A 14,330-nucleotide genomic window follows, 5' to 3' on the forward strand; every position below is an offset into this window, starting at 1 on the left:
GGGTGTCTCAGAGGCAGTCCTGAGACCCCAAGCAGCCACAAGAGTACTAGGATGAGCAGCCCAAATAGTAGCAGTAACCCCTCCACAGGTGCCAGGTTTATTTTGTCTAACTGAGCTGCTCACACAACACACTTACACAGTGTTGACAGTAGTGAAAGCTGTGGATTACTTACAGAAAGTAGCCTACTTTCATTTGCAGATAACATGGACCAAAGTAACCATCCAGAAATCAAAGACCAACGAAAATATCCAAAAATCAAAGACCAAAGTAACTGTCTAGAATTCCTCTTTATCCTTTCTCCTCCAAAACTTCATTCTTCCCTGAATCATGAGTCATTGCATTGGATCCCACTTCTATTGACACCAATTTGTGGTATCTAACCATTCTAGAAAAATCGCATCTTCCCTTCCCTGGTCAGTCCAGACCCCAGTTGCTGCACACATCCCTTTATCTCACCAGGGACTAGGTCAATGGGTACTGGATGCAAGCTGGGAAGTCCACGTGACTCCCCCACATCAGACCAGCCTGTTCCAACTTTGAGATTTTCCTCTACCCCCACAGGGTACCAGGTGCATGCTAGGGTGTCTGCATCACTTCTCCCACTTCAGACCAGCCAGTCCCAACTTTAAGGTTTTCCTCTACACTCTCAGGGTACCTGCTGTGCATTAGAGAGTGCACAAGACCTGCCCACCTACCCCACCACACACACACACACACACACACACAAACACACGCTTCAGACCAGCTGGGCTCACGACTCTCTTAGGTGATGATTTGTTGCAACAGCTCACCAACTCTTAGAAATGGCTCTCTTTAATTTGGCAGAGAAAGCATACAAACACAAAAAGGGCTACGTCTGGGAGAAGTCTCCACATGTAGCTTCATGTCCTCAGAGACTTGTGTTCCTCTCACATGCATCATCTAACCTGAAGCTCCAAATCTCCAAGGTCATTGCAAACTCAATGCATAGTCATGATTGGTACCTCATTGCATACTCATGATCAATTTAATCCATGAATATGCATGACTGATTGCACTGTGGTCCTTTCCCTTCCTGAAGTTATTTGCCATGTGTGATTTTTGGGGTTCCCACTATATTTGCACATGTTTGTATTGCCTGGCTACTTCATATAATAACCAAAGCCCGTTGCCATGGAGTCGATTCCAACTCATAATGACCCTGTAGGACAGAGTAGAACGGCCCCATAGGGTTTCCAAGAAGCGGCTGGTGAATTCAAACCGCAGACCTTTTGGTTAGCAGTCAACCTTTTAACCACTGCTCCACCAAGGGCACTTCAGTTGCCAGCAAAATTCAAGGATTATTTTCAGGAAACCAGATATAAAGGCCAAACCAAGTTCTTTGTCCCACAATAAGTAAAGATAGTATAGGATAATATACCAAATATAAAAGAAATATTTATGAGCCCATACTAATATAGATAAGTAATCAAATAAAAAATAAATGTTGAAGAGAGGAATTTTTTTTCTCCTCGAAGAATCCCAGTTAGCAAACCAGACGGAAAGAGGGAAGGGAAATAGAGAATCACCATTGATGAATGCTAAAATTAGTAATTAAATGAGGAGAAAAAGGATAGTTGCCAGTCCAGAAGTATCTTTCCCAAGCTATTTATTAACTAAGAATATTAACTTTACGTTAGATTAACCTGCAACACAACATCTTAACCATGTGATCAATGTTAACATCACCAGTCATTAGTCATATCGATATTTTGTGTCCCTGATATGATTCACCGAGAAAGTGAAGTGAATTTGACGTGTAGTAACCCTATAGGACAGAGTAGAACTGCTCCATAGGGTTTCCAAAGGGCACCTGGTGGATTCGAACTGTTGACCGTCTGGTTAGCAGCTGTAGCTCTTAACCACTACACCACCAGGGTTTCCTTACTCTAATATAGTAAGCAATAATATAATGGCGTGTACCAAGCATGATTTGAGCACAGAGGCAAGGCTTTCAGGTTAACATGCGTGTTTGGAGAAGTCTTAGAATAGATAATTTCTGCCCTGAATCTTATTGGAGAAATAAGAACTATCCAGGAATAAGCACAGCATACAGTTTGTACTGTAATAATTCTCTCCATATTTACTCACTTATTCAATCATTTATTTGTATTACTTTATTTATTTTTAGATAATTTACTTTCTGATTTGAGTGAAAATATAAAAACACCAAAGCAAAATTAGATACTCCAGTTCTTTGGGCTTTATCTACGCACAGCTACCAGCACAGACTCTGACAAAGTATTTGGCTGTCTTCACAGTTGATTTTTACTATCAAACTGAATTGATTGACTGGTGATCCACAAAATTCATCAACGCTGTGCAAATGACTGTTTGAGTATAGTACACTCTATTTGATAATGTATTTGGGCTGGTGAGGGTCAGACCTCAAAGTTATTTCTCTCCGTATCGGTCTCCACTCTTGAAAAATTTACTACATCAATCATTACTTCTACATTAAGTTGCAAGCAAATGCAGATTTAACTAACATATCTATTATTTAACTTCAGCATTAACAGTCACTCGTTAGATTAGCAGCTTTGTACACATTTTATACACTTAGCACTGGCCATGAAGTGAGCCCAGTGAGGTCAGCCAGATAACAACCAGCCTTGTCGTACATGCCAGCTCTACAATTATCCTAAATTAACTGGAACTTTGATGCAATCACCAGAGGTAATCGGCAGTAATCATTCTGAACTCTTTGACTCCCCCAAAAGTGGGCTATTGGATCGTCTGATTTTAAGCAAGTAACTCTTAAAAACAAGAGCCTGTGTATGCTCTGTAGTTATTCCTTTTAAAGAATTGCTCAGCAATTGCTCTCTTTAAATTTTCCTAGCAGTTAGCACTCCAGAACATTGAAGTGGCCATGATGTACAGAGAGTGTGTGTAAGATCTCAGCAGGTGTGAGACAAGATGTTAACAAAGTACCTTAGCCTTGTGATAGGTAAGGCAATCATGAATAGAAAAATGACATAAAAATTAATTTTTTTGCATAAAAATACAAGGCTGCACATGAATTCTAAAGAGCTTATTGAGGTGTTGTAGATAAATGTGGTTACTTGAAGCAGGGACAATAGAGTGATGCTATAAAAGCAAGCAGAGGCATTAGATTAATCACATAAGTGATAATGGTACATTTACACCGTTAGAGCAGAGGGTACACTCGCATGCAAAGAGTCAAAGGTGGCTAAGCAACAGATTTGGGGAGAAATTAAAGTCCAAAATTACAGGGTCTCCATTGCTGACAAAAGAAATTGTGAAGTAACATAACCTTCAGAGGAGCATGACAAATTTCAAATGACACCTGGAAACAAATATTACCTCTGTCAGGCTGTCATGGATTGAATTTTGTCCCCCCAAAATATTTGTCAACTTGGCTAGGTCATGATTCCCTTGTATGATGGTACAATTTTTACCATTTTATCATCTGATATGATTTCTCTCTGTGTTGTAAATCTCATCACTGTGATGTAATAAGATGGATTAGCAGCAGTTATATTGATGAGGTCTACAAGATTAAAAAAAAAAAAAAGTAGTGTCTTAAGCCAATCTCTTTTGAGATATAAAAGTGAGAAGTGAGCAGAGAGACAGGGGGATGTCATATCACCAAGAAAGGAGTGCTGGGAGCAGAGTGCATCCTTTGGACCTGAGGTTCCTGTGCTGAGATGCTCCCAGACCAAGGGAAGACTGATATATCACAAGGACCTTCCTTCAGAGCTGACAGAGAAAGCCTTCCCCTGGAGCCAGAGCCCTGAATTCAGGCTTCTAGCGTACTGGACTGTGAGAGAATGAACTTCTCTTTGTTGAAGCCATCCACATGTGGTATTTCTGTTATAGCAGCACTAGATGACTAAGACACAGGCCTATTTAGGAGCCGATGTAGTCATGAAGAAAGATATTGCTACTATTCCAGATTGGTGAGAATAAGAGAGAGAAGACTAAAGCATTAGCAAAATAGAATGGATCGTAAATTGTATTATAGTCCTTGCCAAGATCTGGAGGCGTGTAGAGGGTTGACATGAAATTGGTGGCAATATGTGGGTAATGGGGTAATTGTATCAGCTTCACTTGTGGTCAGCAAGAGAAAGCAGAAAGTTGTGAAAAGTAACAGAAAACCCAACAAATAATGACTTAACAAGTAGCTTATTTCCTTTTTGTTTATCTAACGTTATAAGAAAACCTGGGGTAGGCCGTCCACAGTTTGTATAGTAATTCAACAGTATTGTCAAGGACCCATGCCCTTTTTCATATTCCTGTTGTATTAGTTTCTTATGGCTGCTGCAACAAATTCAAAAGCCTTAGTGGTTTAAAACGACACAAATTTATTCTCTCAGGTTTCTGGAGGTCTGAAGTCCAAAATGAGTCTTATGGTGCTAAAACCAAGGTGTAAACAGGGCTAATTTCTTCTGGAGACTCCAAGGGAGAATCCATCCCTTGCCTCTTCCAACTTCTAGAGGCTGCCAGCATTCTTTGACTTATGGTCGCAGAATTCCAATCTCTGACTCCATTGTCATTTCACTTCCTACTCTTTTGTAGTCAAACTTCCTTCACGCTTGTGATTATATTGGCCGACTGGGATAATCCAGGATAATCTCTCCACCTCAAAATCCTTAATTTACCCACATCTGCAAAATCTTTTTTGCCATGTAAGATTAACACGTTCCCAGTTTAAAGGGATTAGGATGTGGACATACTTGGGGCACCATTATTCAGCCGACCATATTTGCTATGCCACTCTTAATGTGTGACTTTGTTGTGCCTCCAGGAATTTCAGGCAGAAAGAAGTGGAGAGGCCAAAGCATATGCTAATGGAGTGGTCTTTTTAGGGAAACTTTCTCTCAAATTCCATCCAACAATTTCCACTTCCATTTAATTCACCAAGAACTTCACACGCCCAAGGAAATTTAAGAAGGTGATACTTCACTTCCAGTCTCTATGCAAAAGGAAAGCAAGAAAAAAAGTGGCGGAGAACAGGTGTGAAACAAGATAACCAATAGTTCTTTTCCAATTTGTGGGCATTCCAGCATGTTGGTGTGTGCCTGTGGGAGTATATAAACACAAAGATTTTTGCAAGGACTTTCTCAAATCATAGCATTGTCAAGTTATTTTGCCTTTGGGCTGAGGAGTGAAGTGGAATGGAGATAGAAGAGGGACAGAGAAAAAAATGGATTAGGAGAACACTGGCAATAGAAAAGGGATAGTGATGCTGATAAAGTGATTAATTTTGTGAGCTCTTGAAATTCCACTAATGTCATCTTCAACTGAAAATTATTTGTAAACAATTGGCCTATTCCTAAAAAATATGTAATAAATGTCCACAAATGCATAAATGTCTAATATTTTAATGTGAAAAAAACACCACACATTCCTAGGAAATCTAAATGGATTTCTACAGCAAAAAAAAATTTATCTAAAATAAAAAAGAACGCGCCTTTCTCAAGATTACCTTACCAGTTGCCATCTAGCTGATTCTGATTCATGGCAAACCCACGTGCGTCAGAGTAGAATAGTGCTCCATAGGGCTTTAAATGGCTGATTTTTTAGAAATAGGTCACGAGATCTTTCTTCCAAGGTGCTTTTCGGTGGACTGGAACTTCCAAACATTTCATTAGCAGCAGAGCTCATTAACTGTTTGCATCACCCAGGAACTCCTTCTCAATGTCCCTTCCCCCCTCTGTTGCCAGGGAGTCAATTCCGACTCACGGTTATACCCTTTGGGTGTAACTGCCCCATAGGTTTTCCAAGGAGTGGCTGGTGAATTCGAACTGCTGGCCTTTTTTGGTTATCAGCCGAACTCTTAACCACATGACAACTTTTAATTTCTGCTACCTAAGAACACTTTTCTTCAGAAAAAAAAGTACATAGGACTTTTCTTCAGAAAAAAAGGTATATAGGATAACCAACAGAGATAGAATATGTGTTGGCCATTTATTATACAAAATAGAATTGTTAGCTGGATTACAATATAAATGCTTTTTCTTCACATATTTTCTTGTTGAATACAAGCACAACTAAGACAGAAGACAACGAAAGGCAATGCTGCTTTGGGATTTAGATACAAAAGTATTGCACATTTGAAATTCAATGACACAGGTAATAGGAATTATGGAACATCTGGTTTTAAGCATTTGTCGCTGGAATCACTGTGTAGTGAGGACAGAGTATTTTTAATCTAGCTTCAGATTTATATGTTAACAAATTTATGCATTACATTGCTTTTACTCTTGTTGATCCTCTTAAATCTTTAGCTGAAAGGCAAATTACTTGATTTTCTTAATGTAGCACAGGATCTGACTTTCCCATTTAATATGCGTTCATACCTCTCATGGTCTCCCTAAATAGAATCAAGTCATAAATAAACAAAACATGTTACAGTTATACTTTTACTGATGGTTAGCCAAGAAAAAATAATTAAAGTACTTTAAAAAAAATGTATAGCTCTCAGAAGTTTGCATAAAATTGTCTCTATGGCACAGCAGCTGCTAGGTGATTCTTAAGACAATTTATCTGAACATTTGTAACAAAAGAGATAACTATACCTTACATTTCCTTGGGTTTTGGTCAATTCTAAAAAATTACGGTTTATACATTATTATCACTGTGCATTATATCTATATGTTGATTGCAGCAGACATACTAAGGAAAACTGCTTTTTTACTAAAAAACATCAGATAACACTTGGCTGTGATGCAGTAGAACCTGTGAGTGTGGCTGGAGACTATGAAACCTGTTTAGCTTTTAGTCCTTCAGATAAATATCCCACCAAAATGTTTAGCCATTTAAAAACACCTAGTTTCAGGGACTATGCAGCAAAGTCCTTAGGACAAGCTTTGTTAAGAAAGATCCTCTTTCTGTCCAGTCATTGTTGATCATCAGATAGCTCCGATCTCCAGATCTCAGTTTAGTACTAAAATATCCCTCACGTAACACAAATACATCAGATAAATTATTGAGCCTTTGGTACTGACCTATGTACCCTCAGGACCACCCTGAGTTTCTTAGTCATTAAACAATTACCTCCAATTTTACCACAAAGCTGTGGCTGAATTCTCAAATTAGACAAGAGCCTGCTTGATATAGCCTTGATGGGATCCCATGCTGGGAGAATCTGGCTCACTTACTGTCTTGCATTAAATTCACCATTGAAGTGGAAGTTGACAATATGAAAAAAAATGGTGACTGAACAGCTACTTCTTGTACAATTCGTCAGTTAGGCATTTTGAAAGCTGAATCACTTCTTTCAGGCCATTGAAGCAGTAACTTACTTAATGGTGCCCCAACGGCAAGGAAGAGTTCATACAGCTTCCAAAAATGCCCAACTTTCTCCCAGGGAGTAGTTTACACACGATAAAAGTCTAGCTCAATCAATATGGGCCAAATACTCTGTTTATAAAATGGTAAGAGATGTCGATCCTCTGGTAGACAATAAAATGGGAATACCTACTCCGTATGGGTGGATGATGACTTCAAAGGCAACCAAAATAGAAAAAAAAAAATAATAATACTAAAGCGGACAGTGAGTCATAAAGTTATAATTTCCCCATAGAGTTTCCAAGGAGCGCCTGGCAGATTCGAACTGCCGACCCTTTGGTTCGCAGCCATAGCACTTAACCACTGTGCCACCAGGGTTTCCTATAACATCATATCAATATGAAATTTACATTATATGGGTGAATATCATGGAACAAGTAAAATTTAGTACCGTCTAATCCAGCTCAAGAGACTGAAAGAAGCAACCTTTTTCAGAAGTCACAAAAATAGCCATCTTACTTTAAATAATTATATATATATAATACATATTTTATATATATATACAAATACATATATAGGGGTGTGTGTGTGTGTGTGTATATATATGGAGCCCTAGTGGTGCAGTGGTTAAGCGTGCAGCTGCTAACCCAAAGGTCAGCAATTTGAATCCACCATCCGGTCCTTGGAAACCCTTTGGGGCAGTTCTACTCTGTCCTATAGGGTTACTATGAGTCAGAATCAACTTGATGGCAACAAGTTTGGCTTTCTTTCTCTCTCTCTTTATTTATATATATATGGAATCCTGCTGGCTCAGTATATATATATATATATATATATATATATATATATATATATATATATATATATATATATATATATATATATACCCAACCCAGTGTATATACATATATGTATATACACAAAAACAAATTACATATCTTGACAGAGACTATTGTCTAATTTGTTGTAATAATCCTCTCAAGTAACTTTCATTTAATAGAGACAAAAAAGAACACATACAGAAATATTTAAAACGAAGATAGGCACTGTGCATTTAGTACACCTTCTCTTCTTAATGGTTTGAATTACACAATACCTAAATATTCATGTGGCTATTCTTTGTGGTTATTTTAAAAGATTTATTACATTCTATTGAATTATTTCCTGGATGGATATTTAAACTATTGCTCATTAGAGGATTTATTTTCACCTTACTACAAAAGAGTTCGGAAACGTGGTTAAGTGCTACGGCTGCTAACCAGAAGGTCAGCAGTTCGAATCCGCCAGGCTCTCCTTGGAAACCCTGTGGGGCAGTTCTACTCTGTCCTGTGGGGTCGCTATGAGTCAGAATTGACTCAATGGCAGTGGTTTTATGAGAGAGAGGATGGCGAGGCTTCATCTCACATACTTTGGACATGTTATCAGGAGGACCAGCCCCTGGAGAAGGACATCATGCTTGGTAAGGTAGAGGGTCATCAAAAAAGAGGAAGACTCTCAGTGAGATGGACTGACACAGTGGCTGCAACAATGGGCTCAAACATAGCAAGACTGTGAGAATGGTGCAGAACCCGGCACTGTTTCGTTCTATTGCCCATGCGGTTGCTATGAGTCCAAATGGACTTGATGGCACCTAACAACAGCAACAACATGGGCATGCAGGTCTCATTAATTTTAGAGGGATTAGTCACAATAGAAAAAGAGGGCCATGCCTCTGAAAATTCAATACCAAAGTATATATATATAGGTGATCAGAACATTCTTAATTTATTCCCAATCCCAATTGAGTGTTCTTCTCTGTTCCAGCATATTCTTTTCCTACCCAAATGAATACATGCTTTCTCATGTTCCCAATTTACTTTTTGACTTCATCTGGTTAATTTAGATTATAAGATTGCTGGAAAAGTGGGCAAAGTTAAGTGATAAACCTAGCTCATTATTTGAATTACACAACAAAAGCACAATAATTTATAACAATGCTAAGCTTGATTTAAAATTTTGATCCAAATAGGTTTCAAGAAGAGAAATTAATGCATCAATACTTTATTAGTTTTCTATTGCTGTATAACAAATTACCACAAATTTAGTAGCTTAAACAACATAAATTTATTATGTTACAGTTCTGGAGGACAGAAGTTCAGCATGGGTCTCACCAAGCTAAAATCAAGAGGTTTGCAGGGCTGCATTCCTTTCTGGAGGCTCTAGGGGGAGAATCCATTTTTTGCTCTTTCATGTTGTTGGCAGAATTCAGTTTCTTGCAGTGGTAGGACTGAGGTACTCGTTTTCTTGCTGACTGTCCACTGAGGGCCATACCCAACTTCTAGAACTCATCTGTTCTTCTTGGATCTTGAAACCCTTTATCTTCAAAGCTTGCAATGGCAGCCAAGTCCCTCTCACACTTTGAAACTTTCCACCTTCTTCCATCTCATTTCTGTGACCCATTCTTCTGCCTTCCTCTTCTGCTTTTAAAGGCTCATATGATTAGGTTGGGCCCACACTGATAATCCAGTTTATGTCTTAAAGTTCCCTAGAGAAACAGATCCAGCAATAGATAAATATAGATAAGAATATGGATGTGAATGTGGATACGGATATGGATATGGATACAGATATAGATATACAGAGTGTTCTGACAAAATGTCTATTTATAGTCTGGAGGCAGAATACATCCTAGGAAACAAGCTTTTTGCTTTTAAGGGCTTTAATTGATTAAGGCCTGCCCACATTATGGAAAGTAAACTGCTTTTCTAGATTTAATCACACATAACTATTTTATAGCAGCAACTAGACTACTCTTTTACCAAACAACTGGGCACTATAGCCCAGCCAAGTTGACCCATACAATTAACTATCACAGCCCTTAACCTTAATCACATTTGTAAAGTCTCTCTTTTCATGTAAGGTAACATATTCATAGGTTCCTGAGATCAGGGCATGGCCAATTAGGAGACGATTATTTTATCTACCACAAACACATTTAAAGGCAACTCTAAAATCTAAAGTTACCTTTAATGACACTACTTGAACATTTCATTTTTAAAACATGGATCACGGAAAACTTGAAGTTTTGATACGGACAATTACTCCAAGATGAGGAATGATATACAAAGCTCACAGTTGAAAGGATAGGGTCTTGAAAGAAATGATTCTTGGATCTGAATTTTGTATGGATATTTAGGCTTCTAAGATTAGTAATGTTAATTAAATATTTCAGCATTTTTTAACAAGAAAGAAATATGATTTCGGTAAATCCCATTTTGTTTGCACTTGGTCATGCCTGAATATAGCCATCACGTGGTGCAACCATTACCACTATCCTTTTCCAAATTATTCCACCACCATGAACAGAAACTCAGTGCCCTCTAAGCAACAACTTCCCTTTCCCCTGCCCCTCCCACCCCTGGTAATCATTAATAATATTTGGTCTCTATATATTTGCCCATTTCATATATGTGAGACCATACAATATTTGTTCTTTTGTGACTTATTTCAGCCATAATGTTTTCAAAGTTCTTCCACATTGTAGCACATATCAGGACTTCATTTCTCTTTGTAGCTGAGTAATACTCCATTGTAGGTATGTACCAAATTTTGTTTATCCATTCCTCTGTTGATGTACATTTAGGTTGTTTCCACCTTTTGGCTACTGTGAAAGCTGTTGTTATTTTGTCCTTAGGCACCATCCAGTTGGTTCCAACTCATAGGCACCCCATGTCCAACAGAATGAAACACTGCCTGGTTCTGTGCCATCCTCACAATCATTGTTAGGCCCGAGCCCACTGTTCTAGCTACTGTGTCAATCTGTCTCTTTGATAGTCTTCCTCTTTTCACTGACCCTCTACATTACCAAGCATGAAGTCCTTCTCCAAGGACTGGTCCATACTTATAACATTTCCAAAGAACACGAGACGAAGTCTCTCTATCCTTTCTTCCAAGGAGCACTCTTGTTGTACTTCTTTCCAGACAGACTTGTTCAATCTTCTGGCAGTCAGTCCTTGGTATATTCAATGTTCTTTGCAAATGCCATAATTCTTTGATCTTGATTATTCTTCTTCGATATTGATTATTCATTGTCCAGATTTTGCATACATATAAGGTGACTGAAAATATCTTGGTGTGGGTCAGGTGCACCTTAATCCTCAAAGTAACATCTTTGCTTTTCAACACTGTAAAGAGGTTTTTGCAGCAGATTTGCCCAATGCAATATCATTGTTTGATTTACTGGCTCCTGTTTCTATGGAAGTTGATCGTGGATCCAAGTAAAATGAAATTCTTGAAAACTTCAGTCTTTTTTCCTTTTATCATGATGTTGCTTATTTGTTCAGTTGTGAGGATTTTTGTTTTCTTTATGTTGAGGTGTAATCCATACTGAAGGCTGTGGTCTTTGATCTTCATCAGTAAGTGCTTCAAGTCCTCTTCACTTTCAGCAAGCAAGGTTATGTCATCTGCATATCACAGGTTGTTAATGAGTCTTCCTCCAATCCTGATGCCATGTTCTTCTTAATGTAGTCCAGATTCTCAGGTTATTTGCTCAGCATACAGATTGAATAAGTATGGTGAAGAATACAACTCTGACTCATAACTTTCCCGACTTTAAACCACGAGGCATCCCCTTTTTCTGTTTGAAGGACTGCCTCTTGGTTTATGTACAGGTTCCACATGAGCACAATTAAGTGTTCTGGAATTCCCATTCTTTACAATGTAATCCATAATTCATTTTGATCCACACAGTGGAATGCCTTTGGATAGTCAACAAAACACAGGTAAATATCTTCCTGGTATTCTCTGCTTTCAGTCAAGATCCATCTGACACCAGCAATAACATCCCTCATTCCATGGCCTCTTCTGAATCCAGCTTTAATTTCTGGGAGTTCCTTGTTGATATACTGCTGCAACAATTTTTGAATTATCTTCAGCAGCATTTTACTTGTGTGTGATATTAATGATATTCTGCAATAATTTCTGTGTTCTGTTGGATCACATTTCTTTGGAATGGGCTGGAATATTGATCTCTTCCAATTGGTTGGCTAGATAGCTGTCTTCCATATTTCTTGGCATAGACAAGTGAGCACTTTCAACAATGCATCCGTTTGTTGAAACATCTCAATTGGTATCCTGTCAACTCCTGGAGCCTTGTTTTCCACCAATGACTTCAGTGTAGCTTGGACTTCTTTCTTCAATAGCATCTGTTCTTGATCATATGCAGCCAGCCCCTGGCCTTGTTCTGACTGATGATGCTGAACTTCTCCATCGTCTCTTTCCACAGATGTAGTCGATTTGATTCTTGTCTTCTTCGTTCGGTGAGGTCCATGTGCATAGTAGCCATTTAAGTTCTTGAAAACAGGTATTTGCAGTGAAGAAGTCACTGGTCTTGCAAAATTCTATCCTGCAATCTCCAGTGTTGTTTCTATCACCAAGGCCATATTTTTCAACTACTGATCCTTCTTTGTTTCCAACTTCCATATTACAATCACCAGTAATTATCTATGAATCTTGATGGTATGTTTGATCAATTTCAGACTGCAGAAGTTGGTAAAAATCTTCAATTTCCTCATATTTGGCATTCTTGATTGGTGCATAAATTTGAATAATAGTTGCATTGATTGGTCTTCCTTGTAGATATATGGATATTATCCAATCATTGATAGAGTTGTACTTCAGGATAGCTCTTGAAATGTTCTTCTGAACTATGAATGCAATGCTATTCCTCTTCAATTTGTCATTCCTGGCATAGTAGACCATAAGATCTTCCGATTCAAAATGGTCAATACCAGTCCATTTCAGCTCACTAATACCTAAGATGTTAATCTTTATGCATTCCATTTCATTTTTGATGACATCCAATTTTCCTAGCTTCATGCTTCATACTTTCCACATACTGATTATTAATGGATGTTTGCAGCTACTTCTTCTCATTTTCAATTGTGCCACACCAGCAGATGGAGGCCCCAAAAGCTTGACTCCATCTACGTCAGTAAGGTTGACTTTACTTTGAGGGGTCAGCTCTTCCCCAGTTGTATTTTGAGTGCCTTCCAACCTAAGGAGCTTATCTTCTGGCACTGTACCAGACAGTGTTCCACTGCTATTAATAAGGTTTCCATTGGTCAATTTTTTTCAGAAATAGACCTCCAGGTCATTCATCGTAGTCTGTCTTATTCTAGATGCTCTGCTGAAAACTGTCAACCATGGGTGACCTTGCTGGTGTTTGAAATACCCATGGCATAGGTTCCAGCATCAAAGTAGCGTGCAACCAGAACGAGAGAAGAATGGCACTCTGGGCAAAAGCTAAGTACTTGCATATATTTTACCGTGCCCCCCACTCCCAAGATGGCTTCAGTGGCTGATTTTCCTGGGCCTGAGATAGGCCCTGTTGAGCACCTAGAGCCATTCTCCTGGCCTTGGAGAAGGAATAAATTTGCAATTGGGGGAAAAGATAATTTACCAGCTCCACTAACTGGGGGTACCTCAGGACAGAAGCGGCCCCTGTCCAGGCATAAATGGTCCACAGAGTTTGAGTAACTTTCCCCTCTGCATGGACCTTTGTGGGCCTATTTCAGGAGAATAGACCCTTGTTGGCAGACTACAACTGCTTCAGCTGTGCGTTGGAGAAGTGAGTGTTTGATTTTTGATATTGCTTTGCCTATTAAACAGGGTCCTCACCTACCCACATCAGGGACCTAAGGACTGGTGGCTCCACTCAGGTCACCTGGCCACCTGTGACATTGGTCCAAGGATAACTGGTACCTCCCAGTCCTTACAACCAAAAACATTGGGTGCCCATGGTCCATCTGCAGAACATACCCACCTGTACCCTCTAGGGAAGAGGAACGTGCTTTCCTTAGAGAAACTGGGGAGCCAATTCTCAGCCTCTTGCCTTGCTCAGAGCATGACACCCTGCTGCAACCAGATACTGGTACCTACGCCAATCACCCCTGCCCCTCTAAGACTGTAGGACAGAGCCTGTACCACGCTCTTGATGATCAGCTACCTGGACACCTGAGCTGAAATCATACAGGAAAAGTGAATGGACTCCTAGACTGATATACCTGATAACAGCTCT

The sequence above is a fragment of the Loxodonta africana genome, chromosome X (genome assembly GCF_030014295.1).
Source record: "Loxodonta africana isolate mLoxAfr1 chromosome X, mLoxAfr1.hap2, whole genome shotgun sequence".
Taxonomy (NCBI): Eukaryota; Metazoa; Chordata; class Mammalia; order Proboscidea; family Elephantidae; genus Loxodonta; species Loxodonta africana.